Source organism: Ischnura elegans, chromosome 3, assembly GCF_921293095.1.
Source record: "Ischnura elegans chromosome 3, ioIscEleg1.1, whole genome shotgun sequence".
Taxonomy (NCBI): domain Eukaryota; kingdom Metazoa; phylum Arthropoda; class Insecta; order Odonata; family Coenagrionidae; genus Ischnura; species Ischnura elegans.
In genome coordinates, this window is record NC_060248.1 from 90,213,720 (window position 1) to 90,239,853 (window position 26,134).

The 26,134-nt window shown below is 38.5% G+C and overlaps 1 long non-coding RNA gene across 1 annotated transcript in view; it reads left to right on the forward strand.

Annotated features, from left to right (window-relative positions):
• The window catches only part of LOC124155057, a 76,465-nt gene that overhangs the window by 44,954 nt on the left and 5,377 nt on the right, over positions 1 to 26,134 (forward strand). The window contains exon 2 of the long non-coding RNA XR_006864114.1: positions 23,149 to 23,249. This is a non-coding gene — a long non-coding RNA (uncharacterized LOC124155057). The remainder of the gene's footprint in view (positions 1 to 23,148; positions 23,250 to 26,134) is intronic.

The window sequence follows — 26,134 nt, forward strand, 5'->3', positions numbered from 1 at the left end:
ATTTTTCTCACACCACACTCGATTTTTTTATGAGGTACGACGTGAAAAATGCCAAAAAAAGTCGAAGTCAATAAAATATTTTACTCTTGGGTTGGTCGAAAAGATTTTCCCATTGCTCATGTGTTCCAATTCGAAATAGAACTGAAGAACTGATTCATAGCATGAAATTAAAATGTCATAATGGTAATTGTACAAGATTGAATTGAAAATCACAAAGATTTTCCACATTCACGCTTCATCGTGTATTGGAGACTGATATAAATGGATCTTTCATTCTCACAAAAAATAGCAATTCTTTAATAAAATTCGGTAGATCCAAGGGAATGGTGACTTATGACGAAAAAAAGCTTTCCTCATTCAACCATCCTCTCATCACTTATAAGAAAAATTGTTAAAATTACCGCCCACTTTTCAAGAGTTGCTACGTTATAATAGTTCCAGCTCATTAACTCGTTCATGGTGATAAATTCTTTGAGGAAAGGAGCCGCTCACAATTGTGTACAGAACAACAAACTTTCACTTTGTATGACCTGTGACATCATAGGGAGCCATAAATTACTCACGATTCAAGTTTCATATTTTCCAGGGAGAATATCAATTAAATTTGGTCCGACAGAAACGATGAAATAAGAGGAATATTTTGCCCAATTCATTATGGATTGATCCCCGATCAATAAATTACTTGAATAAATGCTAGGGTATACCCGTAAGCAAATATATGTTATGTGGACTCAAAAAATATAATTTTTTATATTTGTTTTAATTTAATTTCTTTATTTAACGGCTGTATTCTAGTTTATTGAGTGGTGTTTAGATTTATATGTTAGCGAAATCTTCGTTTATTTTCTAGGAAGATGCCCGAGTTGAATTATTAATGACATTATGTCGATATGTCACTATGTGGAAAGAAAAATGAGGGAGTTAAGAGGATGGGTTGGAGCTAAAGCTCGCAAGTGAACTAAGATTCCCTTTGGGTGACGCCCACTCCCTGGAAAGCCCAACTGAGATCAAGAGAACCTTCGGCTGGGAAGGCAAGCGCCATGACGGCCTTCGCCTTGGGTCTTGGCCAAATACTCTTCTGGGATCAAAATAAAATATTCTATCGAAATCGCGTATTTACCAGGGATGCATAGCTCACTTTCTTCGAATGTGAGTGGGAGTAGATCGGAAACGTGGATATATTTCCTAACAATGAATCTTCGCCACACCTGCTAATTTTTACTGATAATAATAATTTTCCCATTTAATTGGTGACGTGGATGATAAAAAAATAGCGTGCGAAAGGCTGAAAGGGTTTAATGAAAGGAGACTTCTGTATACCCTTATTGTTTAGAGTTTTTATTATTATTATTATGGTTTGATCTCGTTGCACGACTGAAGGCATATTAATAACATACCGTTCAAATTCATGGGCATAATTTTCATCGTTACATAGCTACGATAGGGAAATATTGGGAAAGCGGTAATTATAATTTCATAAGCCATACAAAATTTACACATGACCGTCTTTGGTTATAGACCGATGTCGACCCATAAAATAATTTAACTGCGCAACTCGGCACAATGCGCTACGAAATATTGAACGATGGTTAGCCTCCATAATACATTAGATATGTTGTCACGGACCTTTCTATTCTCTTCACAATTCATTTTTTTTAACATAACATAACATCTTCAATCATTTTCGTGGTTTTTCAGGTCATCAATTTTTAATTCCTAATAATAATCAGCCAAGGTTTGTTACGATACCGCAATATTTCCATCTTTTGATAATTATTTGTCTTAATTACTAAAATGCTTTTACTTTAATTAATGCCTCTCACCACATAACCAGCACATAAGCAATACCTTCGTAAGGTTACAGGGAAATATATTAATTTATAGCCAAGATTCAAATTCCTTTACTCTATTTGTCGTATTTCGTTACGAGTGAATTTCATTTCACGTTTCATCTTTTCTTCAAAGGATCAAGCTTTCAATCGCAAGTTAATGTCCACAGATGTTCTGGTGTATGTATGAGAATCTGTTAGTCTTTCGAAGATAAAAAAAGTGTTTCTGATGGACTTTGAAGATACATAATATACTACTCTCACGCTGAATTAGTAGGGCACTCCAGTTTTTCGGAGTGATCCGCATGTCACTGGAGCCAACTGAAATTCGCTCTAAAATGTTTTTAGCGCTTCTGCCATCGCGGACGCGCGCTACTGTGAGATGAGAAGTCTCTCTCTACTGGACTCAAGTTGAAAGCTTTTGATCCTCAAATTTTTAAGAGAAAATTCCGTATGTCATGGAGAGGTGGGTCCTGTGACGTATATTTAATCCTCTATGGGCCGTAAAGAGCACCGACACTCTGTATTCGAGGCATAATCCGATGACATTATCGGAAGTCGCTGACCCAGTCCACCAAACTGTCAATTCTTGGTAGCAAATAAAAATACAAACATGCAGATATGAAGCGGACTTACGTCGGTTCATGGGGCCAGGATTTCTGCCTTTTGCCTGACGACACGGACTGTGATCACAGTTATGTTAGGGAGGTGACGAATGCACTATAACTCTCGATCAAAGGGCATTTATATATGCCTTCCCTGAAGGATGAATCAAAGCCCTTTGTAGCGTGTGCCGAGTGTCAAGTTCGTGTGCAGCATGAACCGAGGCACTCGAAGTATTTGACTGTGACAGCCGGGAATGAATTCGTGTAATTTTCTTGCGTGGTAGAGACCTCTGTCGGAGCAGAATTTGCGTTCACTCTGACACAGCAAGATCTGCCATAACAGTTTTTTTACGATACAAGAGGATAGATTCACGAGATTTGAATCGAAGCACCAGTTCCGTTTGTCCATTGAACTATTTCGAAGCGATAGAGCAGGAACAGCGCTGTCAATCAAGTGAGGAATGTGCCGGAGTGGATGCTAGTATCAATTCTGCGGCGTGGGAACGTCCTTGGGACGTTATTGAACGTTGATGTGAACTTGGAGAGAAATTGAGAATGTTAGGTAGAGGTGGGAAATGCGCGGACGAAACTAAACAAATTCAAACAATTCATTGCAGTGAACAAATTGAACAACATACACTATTCTACTGGTGAATCGCTGTGACCTTAAACTCCATTTTATGCCCTCAAGTTGTTTTTGGATATTATTTAATTTTTAATCAGAAAAAAAAACAGTTTAGACTGTGATGGTGACACTAGATTATTAAAAATCTTTATCTTTCATATCTATAGTTTAATTTCATATCTCTTAAACGAATTTTAATTCAATCGGTGACATATATAATTTCAAATTTTAAAAAGTATCAATTTAATCTTAATTGAACTTTGTGCATATATTAAAATAAACTCCTGCACTACGCTGATCATATTTCAAACAGCCACAGGAATGGTGGTAGAATTCACAAAAATTGACAAGATTAAGAAAACTTCGCTGGACTGAGAGTCGAACCGCGGACGGCTTAACGGCCCACGCGCAATACTCTTTAAGGTCTCTTTACTCCCATAAAATAGTTTGGTTCAACTGGTTGACCAATCCATTGTAAGGAAATTTGTGATTTATCCTCTACTTCCAAAGTTGTGAGTGATCAGTTTCAGCTTGGAAATTAAATAAATATGACCATAAATTCCGGCATGAACAGTTTATGAATGATGAGGTTATCTACTTTTTCTCTAGAGATCAGCATGTAAAGATCGTTCAGTGCCTGAACGATAACGCTTTATATAGCTTAGGCAAAAGCTCCCCATTGTTTCCCCTGGAAGATTCTCCTGCCACGGGAAAGTTGATGCTGACATCTAAAAAAGGTAGCCAAAACCCCAGAAAACCTATGTTTTACGCGGAAGTTGAAACTTCTCATGAACATTATATACTAATCTGTTCAAAATATTCAAGTGACTTCGTTCCTTCTTCTTTCAAGCCATGCGTCTAAGAGGGCCCTGTTTGATAATTAATAGAATAAGGTTAATTAGGTAATTAATCAAATTAACGGAATCGAGGGATTTGAAGAGCGTTACCAATAACAGGGTTTGTAGTGAAATTGAGTGATTGTGTGTATGCATTTTCTTGTGAATATAAACTAAATTAGTACTTTGGTTAGGGATACCTAGTTTAGTCAATTTATTCAGTTAATATAACGCTGCATTTACAGTGGTAAGTGCATTTCGTGCGTAATATTAATTTACAATAGACTGAAGGACTGGATAGGATAAGCTTCTTTCTACCTCCAACGAATGCTGATTCTTAAGAAATTCGTAAAACTTGCTCATCTTACGCGAAATTCACAGGATAACACTCCCTGCGTGTACACTAAAGAGGTCATGAATGCCAAGCAAGATAAATTGAATCAATTAAATTAAGGGTTCCAGCAAAAGGTGAAATAATTTGACAGCTTTCATAGCTCTCTGCGTGTCATAATGACATAATATTATAATGTAACCACTCAATATTTATGTGAGTTACGTAAACTCTTAGCATTCTTCATTCCTCCTAATTGCCTTTATAAGCAACATAGTCACAGATGTGTAATATTTCAAACCCTGCCGCGTGAACGGCGGTTTTTCTCATGGCAATTCTTGTATATTTCACCACCGTTCACGCGGCAGGGTTTGAAATATTACACATACCGCTTTGCGCGGCTTTAGCGCAGGTTTGAGGCTCTCAACCGGTTGTGGCTTCTTGGAAGTCCTTTCTCCCTCGCGGTGCCATCCTTGATGGACCGCGAGGGCCTAACACCTAGTACCAGAGTCTCGGTATAATTGCCATGGGAATTAAAAAACCTGGATAGCGTAGTGGTCTGCGCAGTGGCCCGGAAAGCCAAAGGTCCGTGGTTCCATTCCCGGTCCAGGGGAATTTTTTCTCATGACAATTCTTGTATATAGTCACAGATGATTATATCCGTTTAATGGCTGTGTATTGGTAAGATAAAACAACGTGGTGTAGTGGGTAAAGCATTACGAATTGAGCCAAAGGTGTCTTAGATCAAGTCTCACAATCCGTGAAGGATGATTTGATACTGCACTCACACTGTGGACATTTTTCCGAGTTTCTTAAGACTTGGCAAAACCTAGCACGAGGTCTAGAGAGTTTTGCATGATTATTTTCCACTTACGTTCTTATTTATTTGTTGAAATTCAACTCCTATCTTGCATAACGATTTATGTAGTTGACTGTAGAGTGAACTTTGACTACCTTTTCCGTCGTCCAGCCCCTCTTCAGCGCCCCTAACTATTAGATGTATACATTGTTGTTTAATTATAGAGCATTCTTTTTCTATTTCATTGTCAGTTATTTCATAAGCGGTGCTGCGTAAATGTGATTTAACTGCTAGAAAAACTCCGCCACCAGATCTATCGCTTCGATCGTCAGCCAACTCTGTTTCTACGACCACGTCTGCGCCCTGAAATTTATGCCCGATTTTAGCGCTCTTAAATTCAATGCTACGGCGATTAACTACGACAAAGGTAACGCTTTTTTATAGTTAATGTTTTTCTTGATTTACTTTCTGTTGGTTTTTTTCCACGCTTATCTTTATGCGGTGGACGAATTACACTGGAAGTGCTTATAACATTTGATAAAATTGCTTTCTCTGGAGTACGCGTTTTGGAATTTTCGTTATTTTCCGGCATTACCACTCCTAAGTTTACTTTCATGTGGGAATTTTCGCAATGCTGATTACCTCAGAGGCTACTTCTAGTTAAATAACTTTGGTCGTTTAGGTGAAAAAAAAATCAGCATTTACTTTTTTTTGAGTCATCTGCATCGATTATGCAGATTTTAAGAATGCCTCTTTAAAAAAATGAAAAAAGTGTGATCTTTTCGGATTCGAGCACTCCTAGAACTTTACCGCAACTACCACGCATAAATTGGACCTGCTTGGCAACGGAGCCATGTAGTAGTGAGATACGAATGGTTAGTCCAAATATGAATCCAAGGATAGGAAAAATCTCGTCACGGAGCCTGAAAAAAACACTTGGACAGCCCAACGTGAGCATGGACGTGAGTTTCCTCAGTGCATTCCTTCCGCTATCTTAATTCTGATTTGGATTTTGCTCTTGGAGTTTGACTCCAGCTATGGTAGCTCCATCGCGTCCACGTCCGTCCTCTTCGGCTCTAGGTGCCGTAAAGACAAGGATGCAGGTCGCTTTATGTGCCAACCTTCAAAGTTTTCTCCGACCCGGCCCCATCGGTTAAGTGGGACTCGTGGGCATCTCCATATTATTGAAAACGATTGTGCATTCTCATCGGAACAACTAAGGGCTACATTTAGTTTTATTTTACATCATATTCAGCCCAAATGTTTAGCTTCACATTGAACCAAACTGCAAGAGGAGAAGACTCCCTACGTTTTGTTCGCTGCCTGATCCATCGGCCGCGAAGCTCAGCCGTCCATCTTCGATTCCTCCAAATATATAAATTTACCTGCACTTACACTTCATATCAGGGCAAAAGCGACCATTAATTTTTTCATGAGCACTTGATACCTTCACTTCCCTGATGAGCACTTACTCCTGTCGTTGAGTAGCATGGTAGATACTTCTACATCTTTCCTTGTGGCACTAGTTCAAAGAATAGTGTGACCGATGTTAGATACTCCGAACTTTGAGCTGAAGGCTTGAAAATGAAGAGTTTAAAGCTTAAATTTAAGCGTAATTCAATCTACCTTTCGAAATATCTAGAAAATAATAAACAGCTCTAAGTGATAACAAAAAAGGGATATGGTATTTTTAAAGACATTTTTAAATTTCGAGGGGAATTTTTAGTACAAAATGAAGAAATTTATAATTTAAAATGACAGCGAGAAATGAATTTTATATACTTTGTTTTACATGGAAATATTTTAAATTGTTCCTTATTTCAATTGGGTTGTTTCAGAATCACGACACTTCCTTTGGTTTCCCACATAATTGTTAAATTTCCCTGGTTGTGTATGGAAGACCACCATCATTACACGGACAACTTTGATGAGTGGAATCAGAGTGGGGGCTCAGAAGTAAAGTATCCCCAACGCGTACTCATTTTGTTTTAATAATATTCAATTCTTTATTGATGGTCATCACGACCCCTGCTACGCGCTTTTTGGGGCAGCTTGCGAGGTAATAAATAATGTTTGTGCCTTTTTCTTCACACGATCGGCTGAGGTGTCCGTATTTTTGATGGTTAGATTGACTCGGCTCCCTGGGACATCAAATCATCATTTATAGACTTCGGGGAAAAATTAAAACTTGACTTGGCAAGCCTTGCACCACACTTGCGAGGCAGCCGACCGCTCAGTTGGCATCTGATAAGGAACCTTATGTTCCTTCCTTTTCAATTGTCTTCAGAGCCAAGGACCGCGGAACCGTGGAAGAGGACATGGAGGGGGCTGGGACTTGGCGGAGTTGGAATATATGAAAGAGACGAGGACAATCGCTCATCTCATCGCATCCCCAACCCACCACCCAGAAGCGTGTCATCACTCGAGATGCGGACCCTACGTTAGCAGAGCTAACTCCCACCCTCCCCGCAGCCAGCTAACTCAATGCAGAAAGTGCCAGGGTTTCGAACACTTTGCACAAGGTTACAGGCTTGAGTCAGAAGATATCTATGTTCACATGAATAATGATTGAAAATAAAACAAAAAATGTCGATTACTCTAAAACAATCGCAAAACGTTAACCGAAAGAGTTGGGCTAGAAAGGCGTTTGTTTGGAAGAATTACTAAGGAGGAACAGCTTAGGCACGACATGACTTCGTAACATATCATCATCAATTGATTTTCTGCGCAGAGTTATGTCCCAAGCACCAAAGTTGTCTCCGCCTCCTCCTGTCCTGTCCTCTTTGGTTTCCTTATTCCTTCCTTTATAAACTCACTGCGTATGTCATCTTCAGCATTCTTTTTCCTCTTCTCTTTTCTCCTTCCACTGTTCCCTTGACTACAGTTTTTAAAATCCCCTTCCCTCTTAAATATACCCGATCCAATTCCCCTTTTATCTTTCGTATAGTTCTCAATAGTGTTTTTTCCTCCACTACTCTATCCATCACCTCCTCATTCCTCACTTGATCCACCCACATCACTCTCTCCAGCCTTCTCCACATTGTAACTGCGACACTGAATTTGTAACTTGACTTTTTTCGCACCACCCTACTCCACAACCACATCTCAAAAGCGCTGATCCTATCCCTATCTCTTCTTCCCAATGTCCACGTTTCACATCCATACAACACAACACTCTACACATAGCATTTCACCAGTCGTAACATATGTGGAAGTCAAATCAAATTTATATGCTGTAATTTTAAGTAGGCTACAGGCCGCTTTACGGAACCTGTGCATCCTATAGTTTAGTTTGCATCAATAAAAGATATAACACGATAACACAAATAAATATGCATGCATACTTTATTTCAAATTGGATTTATAAAATGTGATTTTCGAGGAAAATGAGTTTTTTGGCGTTCCCTTTGAGGGATGTATATCAATTTAAAATCCATTTTCATTTAAATTATTCCATTTCATGTTAAAAAGAGAACTCTTTGATGAAATTAAACTCTCCAAAGAGACAATCGAAATTTCATATTTGTAATCCTTCATTATTTTGCGTTTCAAAATGAGCAAGTGGATTTATATTTCGGTTACGGTACATATCATTTTATTAAAATTGGAAGCACCTTAATAATCGGTAGGTTTTTCAATAATTTATAATAATTGTTGATGGGCCTTCGCAGCTATGAGCATCAGGATTATTATTGGACGCTATTTCGAGTCGAGAGCCTCACATTTTCATTTTTTGCTTTGTCTTTTTATGCATTAATTTATGACTTCGGCGTCCCCAATTTCACAAGTAGGAAATTAAGTCACTTCAAAGGGAATATTGTTATTTTCTCTCATTAAGATTTTTCCACATCTGTCCTAGTTCATAAATTGATAGTACATCTGATTAATTTCATTAAGTTTAAGTAGAAATTTTTGCCATGTATTCACTATATTAAGGATTTTAGTTACTTCCATATTTGCATGACTACATAAAGGTAATTTGAATGAAGGTAAACGATTCGGCGAAATATAGACTTAATAACAGTAATTCACCCAACTGCTACTGTTTAACTAAGCTATTTACACTTGTTTTGTCAGAGTTTTACTCTTATGCATTTGTTAACGAGATTACGAATTGTTTGCTACACAAGTGAGAAATTCTTGAGCGTTCTCATGGTATGAGCGTGGAAGCCTATCTCAGCAGCTAAGAGTAAGTTTTCGTTTGATAACCCTCCATAGTGTCGCATTCTAAATTATAAGAGGCATTTTTGCTTTATCAGATACAACATTCAAATCTGTATGACTTACTAATCCTAAGACCTTCCTGCATGCTCCTCTTAGGGGAATAATACATTTTAATACATTGATATATTTTAAAGAAATAATACATTTGATACGAGCAATTTAACCGCAAATCATTCACACACATTCTACTACTCTCAAAGTTAACGTGATTACAATTAATATAACTCCTCTTACTCTCCTGTATTGATACAAATGAAGCTTAAAATGGTAGAGGTTTTATATTTAATAAAGTGGTTAATTTTCACAGTGTAAAAAACAAATTGTCTTCGGTAGCTTAACAAATACAAACAATAGAGTTTATATTACCATTAGTAACAGTATGAAAGAGCAGCATAATATATCCTATTTATTACTCAAAAAATTATTCACCCACGCTAACCTACCATAACCTCACACGTACATATGCCTCAACTGATACTGGTTCCTAGAGGCCATCTTTCATAGCAGTTATTTTTACCCAGTAAAACAGCATCTACTTCTGTTCATTTTCACTATACCTGCTCGTCATTATATTCCTTTTTTTCTTCCCGTTCATAAAACAATGCTGTTTTCTCTCTAACGATGAGGACTAATGTTTTATAATTAAAAGCCGTTAGAAACTCAATTTGTGCATACTGTTACATGTACTTTTTTGAATAAATGTTTTTCGCCATGTGCATTGTAAATCGAGTTATCTGATAAAAAGGACAAAATTTCAAATAAAAGTGGCAATCTGTGTTCCTCAGGCGGAAATGGGTTTTCCTCAGATGGGATGGATTCTGGGTTAAGATGGAAGGGAGCGTATGAGCCTACTAACTCGTCTCATCTGATGGTTGAGAAGCACCCTTATTTCCTCGTGAGGAGAATAACGAAGTTGGGAAGGAAGGGATGAGGCAAGCTTCTACCTTTCAGCCGATTAGAGTGCGTGAGTATGTTCGGAATTCAGGAGGGGAAATTTGTTAAAAGGCATATATACATGTACACACCAAGCGCATATACACGTATTCACATTGGGGCGGGTGTGCTAGAAGTTGCCAGCATATTTGGCGATGAGTCAGTTGTTTTTTCGAAAAGTTCTCTGAAATGAGGTAATCTACAACTCATAGATGAAGTGAAATTCATTCTTTTATCCAAAATTCTATAAATTTGTTATTTTGTACTTGCTACTTCCAGGTTTATGATCCTCAGGCTTCACTTTACTTGCTTATTTGACAATGAGTCAGATTTTTTTGTTTTAATTTCTCTGCAATGAAGTAAACGACAATTCATTCACTGTATTACATAATAAATTTGATGTTCTACTTGCTTAGTTTCTCAGATGCATCTGTTCACCCGACGTAAAACTACTAAATACTTCTCGAGGTATGACCGTGGCTACCTCTCTCAGCACTCAAGTCTACGTTTGATTGCTTGATGCTCGTTTTTTTCTAACCCATTCACCATGAGAATGATTTCTGTACCGATTACAAAAAATCAAATGAAGCAAATATGACCTTTTAAGAACAATAAGTCTAGAGTATTTTTACGTCGGGTGGACACCAACTCTTGATTTCGCTCGTCCAGAAATGCATCCGAGGAACATACCAAGTGAAATATCAAATGCATTGAGTAACATAGTGAATGAGTAGTCGTTTGCCGCATCTCAATCGGAAATTGCAATTGGAGAAAATTTACGAAGGCTGTACATCTTCAATCTAAATATGACTTTCTCACCCTCGTTAAGCTTCGAGCTTGTCTTTCAGCCGATTACAGCAAGAGAGTATTTTAGGGAGACAAGCGGGTAATTGGGCTTATACATATACGTGCAAGAATGCATACATGTTCTACATAGGGCGGTTGACAAGGTAAGAGAATGCTAAGGGATTGGATGGAGGGAAGACCTGAGGGAGTCTCTCATCCTTTTACGGATTATAATGGGAGCAGATGAGAGTTAAGCGACGATATCTAAAGTGAAAGGGCCCTCGGCCTTCTTCCCCGCTCCCTATTCTTCAATCAGCTGATTCCATTCCGATCCGTGGAGTCTTGTACTGCGAAATACCTCGACGAGAGGGAGCACGGTTGCCCAGATAGCTCCCTCCTCTGTCAATCCTTGAGGTGGCACTCGCGAATAAAATTGCGCAGCGGCGGTGCTCACTTGGTTGGAAACGTAATCTGTTCTGGCCTTCAATTTATTTCTCAGCAATTGAAATTGACAGTCCAATTTCCTACAAGTTAAAAGGATGGCTTTCTTTGTTTTGTTTTTCTTATGAGATTTCGGAGATGCTATGAATGACCTACGATGAGTCCTTTTTTTCCAAGAAGACATCGATCCCTTTGACTTAAGTACTTTCTCCTTTTCATTAGTTTTCTTCTAGTCTAATATTTCCTTTCCTGTCCCAAGATTTACATGAACTAACCAATGATATTTTTAATACCATTGATCGGTGAAATGACATGAAAAATCCTCCTCTTTAGGATTCTAGGGGAAAATACTGGACCCCTTGTTCCTCTTAAAGACACATACCATTTGCTAGTATTGAAATTTTTAGCTTAGAGGGAATTAATTGATTCATTAAAAATTTCAAGCAATTTTGTGTATTTACCTGTTTCCCAAGGAAAGAATCTTAAGTAAAAATGGGCTTCATAACGTTAAATATGGAGAATTTATATGTATCATATCTTTTATAGTTACATCGGGACATTGATAATTTTTTAGACTGCCAGACTAGTAGAACCTTTCCTTCAGGGAGGGCGGATATAAATTATTAAGACTAACTGGTTGAATTTCATTTGAAATTTATATGGTTTTCACTTGTATCATTGGAAAAGATATGAAATCTTTACCATATGTCGTTTATTTGTTTTAATTCTTTAACTTGCTAAATTAAATTATAACATATGCATTCATCAAATCCATTTAGCCGATTTTCAGTGTATCCGTTGCTTCAAACCTCAAACGTGCATTGTTTTCCCTTTCCCCAAAAATTGTTGATACCAGGATTGGATTCGAAAAAAGAGCTTACAATATCAATAATTTTGATTGACTCTTTTATTTGCATTTTTCAAACTTTTCCCTGCTTGCGGCATTGGCAAATCCAATCGTCAGAGTCCAAAACAAACCCCGTAAAATTACTGAAGACTCGATTTTAATCCGTGTAAATACCCGTTATATATCCACATCCCTGGCGTCACAGTTTGTCCACGGATGATCACGAGGTTTTCCGCGTTCACTTGTTTATTTTTTCACCCCGAGTGAGAAAAATGATGAAAAGTAAACCCGCGTGACGCACAAAGGCCGTCAATGATTTGCCTTGGGGGTGCTGGCTTTCTGGCGATCGTGTCACGTGCAGGGGAAAATTTCCCATTCTGTTCCGACGGCTGATTCCATTTCCATCTGCTTACTCTATTCCACCATTCTCCACTCAGCACACACACTCTACTCCAAAATATATATTCCTTGCAATTTCTCTACCCGCTCCTGAGTAAATTGTACAACCACATTCGCCTCCCCGAATATGTCGCGTCTCCTTAACATTCAATCTTCTTGTACATACCTACTACTTTTCTCCACCCATTCTCCCTGATATCATTCTGACAATACCTCGCCCTTGCGTCACCTTAACATTCAATCTTCTTGCATACTCTATTTTTCTCAACCCGTTCTGTCTTATATTATTCACACACAACCTCAACATTTTCCTTAAGGTTCTGTTATGTTTTGATGTGGTCAATAACCTCTTATATTTAATTCAACAAAACTCATGGTACATATAATGTGCTCACGGAAATGATTATGTGTTTGCATTAAATTTTAAAGTAACCTTATATTTGAAACCCCACGTTATTATTTCGCCAGTCGATTTTTTGATCTCGTCCATTCATGCAAATTTTGCTATGTAATTGTGCATCCGACTCTTTTTTATCATATTTTTATAATAGGTATTCTGAATTATTTTTAGAGCGCCTTTATTTTGATTCTTAGCGTACGAAAGTCACGTATTGGTTTGATTTAGATATCTTAAGGTAGATGCCCTGCGGAACAAGGCCCTAGATAATAAGGCCCAATACATTTTTATTCATCATTTTTATTTCTACTCCATTATCATTATTTTCCCATATTACCTTATGCAGACGTATCTATCCATATATATGAGAAAATTATTTCATTTTCCGTAAATATTGTTCACCTAAGTACTATTTTTGGGTAAGTATGTTGTGTGATTATTATTGTACCAACTATTTCAATGCAAAAAATATTTCCAAACAGTTTCGCTTTTGTTATGGTGTCCGTATTAGCCCATGTGAATACAAATTACAATTATATTGCTTGGATTCATTAAAAAAATTTCTCCATTACACTTGTACATACTTTTGCAATTTTTGTATCAACTATGAAAGCGGGTGATTATGTTATTGCCGATGGTTATTATGCTGTAATGGAAACATTGAGTTCGTCATTTAAAATGAGACCCTTGAGCTTTTTCTTTTAACATTTTATTGAGTAATTTTCTCAACGCATCATGCGCCATAACCTAATTAAATACATCCAGTTTACATTTCTCCCTAACGAGTAGGTAGGCCGCATGAATCTTCGTAGAATATCATCTTTTGACCAAGCAACCAAAAAGAAGGCGAAAGTGCCTCTTCGTGCACATTCGGTGATCGTTAATATGCCTCAGCATTTGTGCGCACCTTCTCCCTTCGATGATCCATGTTCATTCCAAGCGTTTTCATCTCTTTCGCTTTCACATCCACTCTGAGTAGGTACTAGAAGTAGATGATCGGAATGTAATTTTTGGGAGCAGCGACTTGGAAGGAAAATGATATTGGACCCCATATACCACAGTATATATAGCAGTTTATTCAGTAAAAGCACAGTTTGTGAATTATATCGTTCATAAATTATCAGTACTGATACAGCAGTTACTAGAAGTTGGCCAGAAATTACTGATTCTTAATTAGGATATTTCCATGCACACTCATTGGTTTTAGGCAATCATTCAGTGAAAATTTTGAACCTCCTAAGCTTGATGGCTCCAAAAAGAATGTAAATTATATATTAGGTAAAGTCAGAAAATGAATTATTTTTACATAATTAGTATTTGATGCAATGTGATATTTTTCAGTAAATGTGATATTTTTCGGTTGAAAGTATCATTTCACAGCGAGTTGACATATACACCTAATATCCTCGCGGATAATAAGAATAATATATCCCTATCCTTACATCGTCGCAGTTCGAAACTATTACTTTTAGTCGTAGGTAATAGCCTCGAGCGTATAAATCCGTTATATTTCCGTCTTTGCGAAGCAAATAACACCCGTCCTACGCTTTGCCAAGATGAATGAATCCTCTTTAAATAATCAACAACATCTCTCCCGATAACTCGTATACAACGAATAATATCTCTTTCTTTCTTTGTATTAATAACTATAATCTCTTGGTGGTAAGCCTTCCTAGGGATACAGCATCTTTTTCTTTGGTCCTTTAAGAGGATTCAAGAATGATATCCAATCTTAGCTCCTTAATGGGACTCCGTAATAATCCGCTTCTCGTCGCATTAGGTGTGATGGGTATCCCAAAAGGTTCATCGGATTCAAGGGTGTTGCCAAAGAGGAGGAAAGGTAAAGAGATGCTATTTCAGACTTCCACTCTACGGATCAACGCGAGAAATACGTCCGGCGAGCCCTGAATAAAGTACCACGCCAAGAAAAAAGAGAATTTTCGGTTGAAAAGAAAACGCTGTTTCTCTGGCCAGAAGCAAGGGAACTAACGCGGTTAGCTAACAACTACATAGCTCTTGAGCTTCTTCAACGTCCACGTAATACCCTGTGAGCCACCTCTAGGGTGTTTGGCAAGGAGATACCAATCACCTGCATGCAGTATACAAAAGGATCCCCACATGCACACCGTCATAAAAATATTACCCATAATAACAAAAAAAATCTTGCACATTCATTCAAAGGCAAAACTTGGCAGTGATTAATAATTCTAAGAGAAGATCCATGTAATACTAGGGCAATGGAAAAATAAAAATATGAAATAAGTCGTCGTAGCCTGTGACGCCATAAATTGTATTAATCGAGCCACCGTATAAGTGAGCCTATACCGTACGGTATACCGTACCTATATAGGTACGTAAAAGTGCGATGAAGGAATGACATTTTAAATACTGACATATTGCAGTCTATATTCTTTATTTTATTCTTTCCATCACTTCTACCACAGTGCGACGGTAAGCGAAGAATATATTTCACGTTATCTAAGAAAAAATCTCGTATTTAGTTGATTAATTTAGCCTATATTTTGCTCCACGACCCTGACACTGTTCCTAACTCACCTAACATCGTGGAGGCGCTGCACTTTTTGTCGGTACAACTCATCTTGAATCTGAATCTGGCCGACGTGTGCTATAATCTATTGATTTTAGATATCAGCCCTACTTCATAAGGGTTCCACACCCTAGCAGCATACTCCAAGTGAGGCCTTACTGGAGTCAGGAAGCTTGTACCCTTTAACTCTCTATGGCATATACCGAGAATTCTTTTTATAGATTCGAGATCACGATTAGCTTTCCCGTATACTTCGCATGCGTGTTTAACCCAAGAGAGATAGCACCTGAATACCTATTTTACGAACTTAGCATTCAATATTTAGATCCCTATAGCGGTGTAACTTCTCCTTGAAGAGATATTCTTTTTCCCAAAAATTCTTCACCATACAATTCTCAAGATTAATTCTAACTCCCAAGATCTACATCACTCCTTTATGACATCGGGGTCCTGTTCTAATGCCGATCTATTGCAATGGCCATAATTTTTTCTGTACACAGCTACATCATCACAGAAGAGACGGATTTTGCTTGTGACCGCGGTGGCAATGTCATATTTGTAAAGAAGGAACAAAAGAGAACCTATGGCACTCCCTAGGGGCACACTTGATGTAACTTGTATACTTTGCCAGCTAACTCCAACCAAATAAGTTTAAGAACTCCTTGATCCAAATTATTACGTGCTTACCTATGCAGTATGCTTTCAACTTAAAACCAGCTTTGAATGCAGAATCTCTTCCGATGCCCATCTGACGTTTTAAAATTATTGCATCAAATTTAACACATCAGTCCTCCGCAACGAAGATATCATGAGCAAAGAGTGTTAGCTGGGTTTTACGAGACTTCCCTTTTCTTAATCCATGCTGTTCCTTTGCTTACAGATTTTTCGCAATCTAGTGGGCCAATAATCGAACTAAAAATAAGAATTTTCAACATTTTGCAAGAAATGTAATATATTGAAATAGGCCTGTAATTAATAGGCTTTCCCTATCCCCACCCGTATATATTGGGGCGTGAAATTTGCGGTTTTCCAATTTTAAGGGGCAATATGTTCTGCTAGAGATTTTTCAAACAATATCTTTATTTAAGGCACCTCTTCGAAGCTGATTTCTTGTCTACACGAACTAGAATGTTACCGGTGCCTTGATACCTCTTTGGGTTAACAATTGCCAGTGGTTTTTTGAAACCACTGCACAGTGGTCCCAATTGCGAATCTAGCGGGACAAAATTATTTTCCCCAAAAAACTTAGAGCTTTTGTTGTGAAAACATTCAGAATTGCCAAATTATAGACAAAAATACAAAATAACGCTATCATAGGTTTTTTCAAGGTGGTTTTTTTTTTAAATAATTTAAAATTTAATTTACAAAATAATTTCGTGTTACTCAACACTTAGAAAAATTGCAGAAAATCATTAAAAATCTATAGTAATGAGCTTTTCTTAAATTAATGAACTAATCACGTTATAAATATACTCCTAAACACAGGATTTGCACAGAGAACACCTCTATGTGTTCAAAGTTCGGGCTTTACTCCCCGGCTGTGGCGCCATGCGCACGATTTGGACTGCTCGTCGCATAATATGCTCGGCAGTCCATACCACCATGTCCGGTATAGCCCACAAATTTCCGCAGGGAAGAATGACGCCTCGGTAGCTTAACTGGCTAAAGCACTCGGCCGGAAATCGAGGGATCCGGGTTCGAATCCCGGTCAAGGCGAATGATTTTTTCTCCGTGGAATTTTCGCACAGAGTGGAGAACCTCTTTCACCAGTCCAGCCACTGCATCCCTGCCTTGAGCACGGAGAGCCTTTTCGGTCGCAAACGTTAGGGCCGGTGTACTCGTAGTTGCCGTCATTTCCTCCACCATTCTCATCGTACTGCGGTAGCTACTCTCCTCAAAGCCTCTTCTTGGCCGACCACTGCCTGCAAAAATTTAATCAGCAATTTGATTGAATATACAAATACATTATAGTGAGCAACAGTACAAGTAATATATCGATCAAAATATTTTAATTAGAATCTAAATACAAAATTATTACGTAGAAAATATTATAAATACCTGAAGTTTTTGTGGTCGTTTTTGTAGTTCCAGGAATATTAATTACAATTTTCGCATCCAGCCAATCTCCATGGTAGCGAAGAAAGTCCTTTTCAATGCGGTGAGATTCCATCCATTTCTTTCGCACTTCCCCACAAAGCCGCCGCACCGTCCTTTTCATTTTCTCCTCTATCACATTGTCTTTGGGAAAACCAAATACTTCATCCAAATGAAGATATACGCGCGCGCCGCGGAGCGCTTACTAAAGTAATACACAGTTGCACTCTAAAGCAATTATCTCAAAAACCTGCGCGAATCAGCACCCAATTTTTTTCTGGCACTTCGAGCACATAACAACCATTTGATTCAAAGTAATATATCGATCCGACATCGTTAGACATTTTTTGTAGCTCAAGTGACATTTTGTGTTATTCTGAAACTTGTAGCACATGTTATGAAGGCCCAAAAACTGACTACTTCTAGAAGTACTAGGGCCTGATATTTAAAGGTACTGGTCATCAAGTATTGGTTATCTCGTGGAGATAAACACTTTTTGCTGGTACTTAGCAGTGGCCGTGAAGAACTTGACGAATAAAACCAAAATCTGCGCGTGCTGGCGATGCATTTCTGCATCACTCATGTTTGTAGGGTTGCTGTCTCTACATTAATGATTGAAACGGAAATATTTCTTAAGATTCCATTGCTCCTGACATTATAATACCTAAGAAAAAATTTAAATAAAATCCGGACATTATGAATTTTTGGGTTTTGGCAGACCAAAACGGTTTTCGCCCCACTGTGGCGTCGTCTAAGGAAATGCCCTCAGGCCCGCGTCTCAACGGCTCTCGTTTGTTAACTTCATGGAATAAAAAGGGCATTATTGTCAAAAAGCGCAAGCAGGCGCAAAATGTGATAAAAATATTTATAACTATAAGGACGTTTCCACATGTCTTTGAAGGTTTCGGAATCCTACCTCGACATATATTATTTATAAGTCAATTTAAACAATTGAAGTCGATAAAAAACGAGGTTTTAAAGACAGAGATTGCCGTTTAAAATATAGAATTTTAAAGCAATTATATTTGAAGAAAAATCACTCTAAATAATGCTATATACCGATGGCTATAATATCCCGTTATAAATTGTCGTTCCTTGCGTTATTGCTATCTAGCAGGTACATGTTAATGCTAGCAAGTCAGCCACCGTCTGGGTGTTGGCGGATGGTAGGTAATCTCAACACGTGACTTTGCAGCTGCATAACATTGTTATAACTTATATAAACGTTGTAAAAGTTACCAATCATGATGAAGCACTTGATTGCGGATATCGCTACACCTACGGCGACTTTATTTTTAAAAGTTGCAAAAGTGACTTTTGTCCCACTAGATTAGCGATTGGGACCACTGTGCACTGCTTGAAATACAGAGTGCATTTATTCTTGGAAGAGTTGAAGTAAAGGCTTTGATTATCGTCGTGAAACTAGTGAATACGATATGAAAAAAGTTATTTAAGAGATTAGCTTTATCTTGATTGTTGATCACTCTATCCTTCCGTCTATTTATAGTAAGTGAAGAGACAGTAGCGCTATTTCCCTGCACCTCCCTTACGTACGACCAGAAAGCTTCAGGGTTGTCGTCTTCAGCGTTGGCCTTATTCGATGAACATAATTTTAGCACAAAACAATCGTGGTTTTCGGACTTTTTCGGATCCCAGTCCCCGTCAAGGTGAATGACTTTTTCTCTGTGGATTTTTCGCACAAGATATGTCACCATTAGAATTCTTATAGTATGCTGGTCATGAGAATAATTACAAATGGGTAGTCAGAAAATTTCGTCATTACATTAGAAATATAACCCGCTTAGCACAACACAGCATGAAAGCGCCTAAACATATCTTATGCTTCTTGTTGAAGTTTATTCGGGATTGCCATCGAAACGTCGGCAGAGATGGAGAACCTTATCCGGTGGCAATCCCGAATAAACTTCAACAACATCATACGCCGGGAAAACCTCAGATCTTTCTATCTTATGCTTCCCTTATATATGCAAAGATATTTGTCAAGTGGTTGACATCTTCCACATGTTGTGCACACATATGAATATATAGAGAGATTATATTTAATACTTACGTCGAGGTCCTATTGAATATTATTGTATGCAAAGATAGAATCGCATACAATTCATTATGTCGCTCTTCTTACAAAATAATAATACAAAAACTGAAAGCATACATTTACTAAAAATTATTGGAAGTGTTTAGGACAGGATTTTGTCTACTTTTTTCTTGTCTTAAGGCTCCCACTTGCTTAGGTGGAGACGGATAGAGGAGGCTAAGTTATCTATTGCAATTTCGTGGCACTCTGCACTGTCTTAGTCTTCACTCGCTTTATATTCCCACTAGCGTCAGCTGACGCATCAGGTAGACTGTCTGCTCGCTTATGAAACTTCTTTGCCGAGCATAATTCTCCAAACCCCGCTTAGTTTGATGTCGTCATCTCAGCAGGTAAAAACTTTCAAGCGTGACTCCAGCGAGGGTCTGAGAAAGTTGTAGGAGGGGGTTTGTGCTTTTAGGGGACTGATATGGAAAAGGGGTTTGGAGAAAAGGCAGCGCAGAAAAAGTGAGCATGGTCCGATGGGCGAGCAAGTGATGTTCAATGAAAGTGGAGGAATGAGGGGTTTGGAAACCGGCAGTCCTGGATGACTAGTTTCCTTCGCGGGTAAGAAATCGTTCTCTTAGAGTTTTTCTTTCAAGAAAGGCCAAGTTACCTTGCTGACAGTCGTTCAGCAGTGAGCCCGATTCCCATGTCATTTTTCTGCCAAAACATCCAACTATTCAATCTAAACCGATAACCAAGGAATTTGTGGGAAGGTTAACACTACAAGTTCCGTTTTTTTCTTCCGAGAAAAACACGCTCTGCTTGTTGTGCGCTGTCCTTGTTTATTTCCGCAGCAGTGCCTGCCTCTGGAGGAAATAAGTTGAGCACTGAAGAAAATCAACTTTTTTTGTAATGACCCAAGTCATTCAGTGATGGACGAATGTTTTCCCGCTGTTGTTGACAATGATATATGTAGGTATTATGCGTTCTTGGCTGCGTAAAGTTTTTTCTCATTAGTGTATTGCGTTGCGTCGACAAATAGTCGGAATGTGGATTGTAGACATTCATTCCTCTTTGATTTTGACGAGAAGAATAGAGGATAACTTCATTGCAGAGGATGATAGCCAAATAAAAAGAGTATTCTCTTATTTTTGGTTGAGTTGATGTAAAAGCGTTGATTTTCTTCGCGAAATTAGTGAAGACGATATTTAAAAATTTCTTTAAGAGATTAGCAAGTGACACGCTCAAATGTTCAGTGAAAGTGAATGAATAAGGAGTTTAGGACCCGGCCGCCCAGGTTGGCTAGTTTCCTTCCGGGAAGGAAATCATCCTCTTGGAGTATTGCTTTAGAGAAAGGCCTGCCCTATTTTCTTCTTTTATGATGCGATAAAGTTTAATATGGAAAAATAGCAGATCACATAACCCCTGACGAGTTTCATTGGCTGAATCTGAGGATAGTTTTCATTTAATTGCGACACATCAATAATAATTAATTCCCACGGCGTCCATATTTGAACTCCTTCAACATCTATATTAGATCGAATAAATAACGATTTCTCTATTGGATGACATCGTCAATCCCTTCGTACACACATTGCAAATATTAATATACTTGTGCGCATCCTTAATACATTGTGAGGTACGATCACAACACAAGTGGCTCGATTGAATGTGAAATCAAATGGAAGTGTAACATGTAACGCTTTAGGATGCAAATAATTGCCGCAACGGAAGAGTACTCCATTTTCAGGAAGAAAAAATTTAAGAGTATTTTTTCAAAATACTGTCTCCCCCAGGGATCGAACCTGGGATCTTCCGAGTGTTTGAGGCCGACCGTGTTACGAGCGTGACGATTGGTGAAGCGTGGCAATGTGACGGATCCTACAATTTGTAACCCATGTACTGCATAATTTTAATATAGCCACCTAAAACACCTAAATAAGTATTAACTTCAAAAAATTTTAAAATTCCTTGATAGGCTTTGGGATACATACCAACAATAATACCCAGCACAGGGACCAGGCTTAAGAGAAAGCCAGCCTTTGAAACGACTTAACACCAGCCTTGCCCCATGGGCCGCCCCGAAGGCCCTCGATACGAAGTAAAAAACCCGAAGATAAACCTCGTCTGAAGATCTCATGAGTGCAGCAGCAGACGATGGCAAAAATAAGCTTGGCCTTAAATAGCATGCATATACCGTGCACACGGTTCATCGGTTTGACTGCGTTAAGGAGCTGCGCAATACCCATTACTTGCTAAGAAGGACAAACTGCTTAATACCAAGGCGCACTTCTTAAAAATTTTACGTAAAGCTAATCGGTGTTAATATTCGACTGCTCTTGCAGTCAACTTAAAAGTGTCAATCCAGCTTTCTTAGCTAAAATCACTATGAAAATGTAGATTTATACTCTTTTTCTTACATATTTTTCCTATCCCCAAAATTTTTATCCCTTTTTTCTCCATGGCATACCTTGCAACTAACACCTATTGATGGCTCTTTAAGAATATATACCGAGAATTGAAAAATCGTTTTTGTGAATTAATAAAATCTTCTTCACAGAGTAAGACTAATTAAGGCCAAATTTCAAAGGCAGTTTAAGACTGACACTAAGTCTTAGCCTTGATGATAATGTAGGGGTTTCTATTCGAAACGTTGGCATTAAATAGCCTTAACCAGTACCAAATCCGAGAATATTTTTGTCTAAAGTATTCGCCGGGAAAGCCTGCGATCGTTTATCGTTTTTGAAGGTTCAAAATGAAATTCATAACCAATCACAAACATTGACGTGAAATTTATCCTTGGTCACGAAAACCTGCGAGGGCATAAAAGCCATCTTATCCTCATTGGAATGTAGTGCATGCGAAGTTAGAGTTCCTGAGCAGGGTAAAAAAAAAACAAACGTCGCCTTCATAAATCACCCGCCTCCCACGAAGGCGCTAGGATCGCTAGCGGAACTTAATATAGCAGAGAAGGTAAACATGTAAACGTGGATTTTTATTTTCGGCCTATTGCTTCCCCCTTAGGGGTTGGACGTCTGCGAAGGAGGCTGTACCCTAAACCAACCCCTTCCGTTACCACCACCTCGTTGGCCTCCTCTCTTTCCCCATCTCCAAAAACAGCCCCTATTTTTTCCCTCTTTTCCCCCGAAAATAAACGTCTCTTCCTAATTTATTGTAACACAAGGCCCGTACAAGAGCTGCCGTCCTTCCCCTTTTTCAAGATAAATGTGATTCCCTCGGAAGGTCTCGCCCCGTACAAGAGACACAAAAGCTCTCCCTTTCATCCATTTTCAACGCCATGACACCAAGATGACCCATACACCAGTCACGTCTTCTCATATACCCCACGTGTGTGTTAAGTTTTCATTCTCTAATTTTTCATCCGACGGGTTGACACTTATTTTTCTTTGTTACAGGAGATGAGGGCGGCGTTTATGCATCGAGACTGCAAAAAATAATGTGTACAAGCAGGGTCGGGACGGTATCTTTGGAGTCTGTCGGCTGGGAGCAAATTTTGGTAAGCCTCATTTTATTATAGATTAAATGGATTTGAGGTATCTCCTGTGAGGACGTATGTCAAGAGTTGAGCTACCTTGGACCGCCAACCGAGAGAGGCCTATCCTATTCATACTCACAAGCTTTGAATGGTGATTATAATAAGAATTCTCGTCAATGAGCTCCAGAAAGAATGATTTCTAAACCAATTTGCAGCTAATTTTAGAAAACCAACGCTGCCTGAATGAGCTCATTTTCTTATTAGCACAGATAAATGGTGTGAAATATTCATGAACTTGATAATTTCCTTCATTTTTAAACTGATAATTATGTAATTAATTGTGATATGTGAAGAATGCTTTGTAACTATGCTGGTTCCGACATGTGAGAATGTAGATCACCTATAGCACCATAAGTACACATACCATTTCCCTTTAAAAAATATGCTCATTCTTATCATATTTTTTGAAAGTGATCAAAAAAAGCCATTTTGATTAGAATGAAAGTGATATGATGAAAGTAATCAGCTTTCAGCAATCAGCAAAACACCTGATCATTTTCCAACCCATATCTCCACTAATTTACGGCCTTGTTTCTTCAAGCTACGCTACCGAGTCAACGCAGTAACTTTATGAGTAAAGTAGAAGCCAGCAGTATTCAAACAAGTTTTGGAAGATTTAGCCTTCGGTGCATGTCTGCCAACTGATCCCCTCCGCAGTACATTCCCCTGCCAAACGAATCCACCGCCCTCAATTCACCTTTACAGAATCATAGGGGTAGTTCATTTATCGGCGACTTTTTACGCTATTCTTTCTGTCGCAATAATACAACGATATATTTAGCTGAGGAAATCCAAGAGAGCGTAGAGGCATGGTGGTATAGTGCGTAGAACACATAGGTACAGATTCCCGGGTTCATATCTATGAAGCCTTTCGTCATCCAATTTCAAAAATCCTTGCACTGCGAAATCCAGAAATACCAAAGTTTCCAACACAGTAGGCATGGCCATTAAATACCCAAATACTTATATTTTTACGGGTTATTTTCAAGACTTTAAAAGAATAAACAAAATTCAAGCGATTATTTCCTGTACAAGCATTCTCAAGTATGTAATTGCAGTGTTAACATATTTAAAAGCCGGTAAGAGCGCTTGAAAATTTTATCCCATCCATTTACCTACTTTCTTTTTAATATAGATCTGTTACTTAGCAATATTATAAAAGAGGGGAAATCACTGCCTGCAGCAATAAAATTATACATGGAAAAAGTAATTTACTTCAAGCGCTCCTAATGAATATCCCCTCGCAGTTACTGATTACAGCTAATAGTAACTGAAATCTCTGGTGACCCACGGACTGCAAGTTTCCGGCCCCTGGATTAGTATAATAAACGGCTTCAAGCATCGTTGGAATAGGGCTCTATTTGGTACTTACTGATCGTGAAAATAGTGTTCTTTAAAATTACTCTTTGAACTTCGTAAAACGAGAGCCTTGAAAAATAATAAAAAATGCGGTTGCGCAATTCCACCCATTTTTGGGTTGTTTCAGACAGTTATAATCATACATTTTCATCCAACCTTAATTATTTAATGCCCTAAAAAATTCAGAGTGTTACATAAAATGTTAAAAAGGCTGGATTTCCAAGAAAAACAGTTTTCATGGTGCTACCGTATAGTGCATTAAGAAAAATGTTTGCGTTTTCATAGCTCAGTAACTAAGGAGATGCGACCCCATGTTTATGGACAAAAAATGCTTAAAATTGTCTCGTCAACCACCTCCTTAAGTATTACAGATTCCTCCTGAAACACCTTGTTTATTACTAATAGAGAGAAAAGCGAATCAACAGGCATACATAGCTTCAGAAATATATTTTACTCGTGTATATTCCCAGAAGTACTAGTTACCTTTCCTCTCCACTCCGAACCGCAGAGACTTACTCGGGAAAATGTGACGCCGCGTGGGTTTATCTCTCGAGTCTTGGAAATAGAGCGAATCAAAGAAACACAGCCCACATCTATCCAGTTGCATGGTATGCTGCCATTAATCTCCTTCACTGTATCTCTTATTGAGTAGGCAAAGAGAACGCACGTAACACGCACCATCCCTCAATGTTTTGGCGAATGTGAGTGTCCCAGCGTCAGATAACGCGAACATACATACGGTTAGCTCCGCCTGTCACCAAATATGCATTCTCTGCATGCGATCATAGGCCATGGAAGCATCTCAAAGCTTATCTCGCACCTACACCATGGAAGCGAAGTGTAATCCCTTCTTCCGGGCATCGTGATGTCAAACAATAACGACGGGTTGCGTAGTTTCAAGTATACTTGCCTCAGACCATCGACTATGCAAACAGAAGATGCTCTGTTCATTGGTCTGAAGATCAAAGCTTTTTCATGAGGAGCTTTCCTTATACTACTAACGTCACAGGCCTCATGAGACTCGCTGCGTACCCGAAACAACCAGCCTCAAACCATGTCATGATAAAAATTCAAGCAGCGTAAGTTGAGTGCACTATAGGCTTTGAGAAGGGGCCAACTGCCTTATTCCGACTTTTTACCAGAAAAATCTCACTTTGAAGAACCTCAGAATTTCTATCTACGCTACGTAGTACCTACACCATATTTTCATACTTTTATTGCTTTCAGCAAAGAGTCCACTGCTCAAATGTATGTCGTATCATGCTGGTTTTTCTACCCATCCCCTGCCGATCTACCCTTGTATATTCTGTAATAATCGAAAATTGGTATTCGAAATTGCGTCAAAAACATAGGTTGATTGAGACACTAGTGACGCATGAGGAGATCAAATGAATTTTTCAAATGCTGACGTGCTGCTGACACCTCTTTACAAGTTATATAGAGGCTATCTAAAACAAGTATATACACTATACACTTTGTCATACCGA